This window comes from Mesoplodon densirostris, chromosome 6 (genome assembly GCF_025265405.1).
Source record: "Mesoplodon densirostris isolate mMesDen1 chromosome 6, mMesDen1 primary haplotype, whole genome shotgun sequence".
Taxonomy (NCBI): domain Eukaryota; kingdom Metazoa; phylum Chordata; class Mammalia; order Artiodactyla; family Ziphiidae; genus Mesoplodon; species Mesoplodon densirostris.
The window spans coordinates 27,685,478-27,688,712 of record NC_082666.1 but is presented as its reverse complement, the minus strand read 5'-3'; the positions used below and the strand labels follow the sequence as shown (position 1 = coordinate 27,688,712).

The 3,235-nt window shown below is 41.7% G+C and overlaps 1 pseudogene; it reads right to left on the bottom strand.

Annotated features, from left to right (window-relative positions):
- Window positions 1-352: 352 nt before the first annotated feature.
- On the bottom strand, window positions 353-471 carry LOC132492817 (5S ribosomal RNA; annotated as a pseudogene).
- Between the last annotated feature and the right edge of the window lie 2,764 nt (window positions 472-3,235).

The window sequence follows — 3,235 nt, the reverse complement described above, 5'->3', positions numbered from 1 at the left end:
ACGCTCCAGAGTGATATTTCTGAACATAAACCCATCACATTAATCCCCGGCCTAAAACCAATTCATTGATTTTGTATCTTTTACTGGGAGGGAAAAAACACCATATTCTATATCATGGCTCATAAGGATCTCCATGATCTGATCCACTGGGAACCCTCTAGCCTCAGCCCCTGCTCCCACATCATATTTTATTCTCGAAATCCCAAACTACTTTTGGTTCCCCAAACACACCAAGCTATTCTGTGTTATGCCTTTGCTTATGCTGTACCCTCTTACAGAAAGACTTTCCCCACCTACCTCCTCCTGTCATTCTAGAGAATTCCTAATCAGCTTTAAAAAAAAAAAAAAAAAAAGCCTACAGCACTGAGTATTCCCAGTTGGTCTCCCATCCAATTACTAGCCAAGCCCGACCCTGCTTAGCTTCTAAGATCAGATGAGAAGAAGCACATTCCGGGTGGTATAGCTATAGACCTGATCAGTGTTTAAAACAGAACTCACAGGTCATCTTCCACCTCCATTCTCCTCTAGTAGCTTCTGCTCCTAGTGTAGCTACTGTTTCTTGTGCATCTTTATTCTCTGGACACTCATTGCTGCATTTTCCAGGATGCACAGTAATTTATTTGTACAGATGTCTGTCTAGTCATATAGACAATGAGTGCCTTCAGATGTAAAACACATACATACCGTCTAGATATATCTACTCAGATAGTACTCAAACTCATTCAGATAGTCCATGTGTCCTCATATTTATACATGCTTATTCAGATGTTTTTGCAAACATATTGAGGTTCACTTATGTTCCTCACACATCATTCCAATGTTACATGGGCTTGAATAGCTTTCACAGTGTTTGTTCAGGTGATACATATGACCCTTAAATGTTACATGTGTTCACTTAGATCTGCCATGTGCCCATGTAGCTGTTAATCAGCTCACTGAAATGCCACACATAGGTATCACTCATAGTTGAAACAGTAGTTCTCAAAATGTGGTTCCCAGACCAGCAGCACCAGGATCATCTGAATGCATATTTGGGCCCAACCCCTGACCTTCTGATTCAGAAACTCTGGGGAAGAGTTCCCAGCAATGTGTGCTTAACAAGTCCTGTAGGTGATTCTGGCACACGCTCAAGTTTGAGACCCACCAACTTAGATGTTACACATCCTCATTCATATGTTCTACTAACACAGGTGACACACACATTCACTAAAATGTTACACGTTAGTTGTTTTAAAAACAGATTCATTTCGATAGCAAATAGCTCAAACATTACACACTGATATTCAGATCATGCTCATGCTTATTCAGAAAGTCACACCTGAGACAGGACAAACCCTCATCAGACACAACACATGCTCGCTGAGATGATACACGTTTGCTGTGTTGTTAAAAATGCTTACCTAAATCTTACATATGTTAAACTATTCATTTTGATCTTCCACACTCATGTGTTTATTTAGATGCCACCTACCCTTTTTCGGGTAATATATCAATACATGTTCACTCAGACCTTACACATGTTCATACATGTTTCACAACGCACACAGATGTTTCACAAGCCCATTCTGATGTTAAAGGTGCTTATTCGGATCACACGTGCTCACTTTCACATCCATGGGACCATTCAGTTGTATGCTCACTCATTCAGAAACCGCCTTGCCCACCCTGTATGCACTGCTAACCAACCCCTGCTATAGATGAAGGCTTATCTTCTGCTCTAGCCACTTCCCGTCTTGAGGATGGTATCTTCTTTAGAAAGGTTCCCCTTGACTTGGTCTCCTATGGCACCTGCCCTCTCTCCTGACGCTGTTGCTGTGTCTCTCCCTTTGCAGACTCTCCTGGCTCATCAGCTTCCTCACAGTTTCTGTGATCTCAGGGTAGCTCAAGCTCAACAATGTTTACACAGAATTCATACCTGTTCCCCACACTCAAATACCCTCACCTACTTGGGGAAAGTTGTTCCAGCAACTGTCAGCCTTTCACTGGGTTTGAATGTGCTTTTAACCACATCTTCTGTCACCTTTGGCAACCCCCAGTTATATACCTACAAGGCTTTCCAAGTTCAGAGAAGCTTTTGATTGGTTCCACTTCATGATTTTATCATTGCCTTGGCAGCAATCAATAAGAGAGGCTTATGCAGTGATACTAGATCAACATCCAAAACAGGGAGTATTCATTGAGCACTTAGCATGAACTCAACCTCCTTTAGTGGCCCAGAAACACTTCTGTGCTTGTCCCAAGTGTTTCTTCCTCCAATTTACAGAGAAAAAGCTATTTTATGTTTGGAATCAGAATGTTACTAATTTGAATCTTGGTTCTACCACTTACTGGCTATGTGATCTTGAGAAAGTCATTTAATGACTAAGTCCCTTGGAATAGGGATTAAGTCAGAAGTTTAGTCCCACTGATTGAGGCACCTGAGGAATAGAGGACGAGGGAATACTGAAGTTAGAAAACTGGGTACAAGGAGACAATTCTAGGATGGACAATTTCAAGGTCTGATAAAGGAATAGAGAGCTTGATAAACACAGATTATAGGGTGACTGTTCAGATACCACACTCTGAGTCAGATGAGCTGCAAAGCCACTGACAGCATGGCTTGGAACTTGTGGTCACTGCTTGTGCCTGACACTACCACTCATTGGGGAGGAGGACTGGGGCTTCTTGAAACTTCCTGCCTTAACAGCAGATTGTTTTTAGAACTGAGATAGACTGAAGCGTTCAGGGATGTCATTAGTGAGCTGAGAAAAGTAGAAGCAAGGAAATGGGGGTTCAAATTGGTGACAGAAGGGCTGCTAGAGTGGGTTTCACATTTCTGTGACATTTAAGTCATAAGGCAGTGCATATTAACCAAAAAGGCCACCAGGCTGTACACATTCACCCCTTAAATAGGTAACATGTATAGAGTGCTTAGAACAGTGCCTGATCCAGAATAAGGACCACATAAGTGTTTTCTAGTGTGATGGTATTTATGAATTAACTCAACAAATATATAGTATGCACCTGCTATGTTTCAGTTGTTAGGGATAGACAAAATAAAATCATAACCCCTTACCTCAAGAGAGAAATAATCTGTTAATAACCTAATTTAAAGAAACATAAAAACAAAAGGAAGGAATGTCCAATTCTGCCTGGGTCTGGTGAGGCAGGGGTGTTGCAGGGAGCATCTCTGATGTGTTTGCGTGGACTCTTGGGTAGTCAGCAAGAAGATGGAGAAAGTAGGGTATTCAGACAG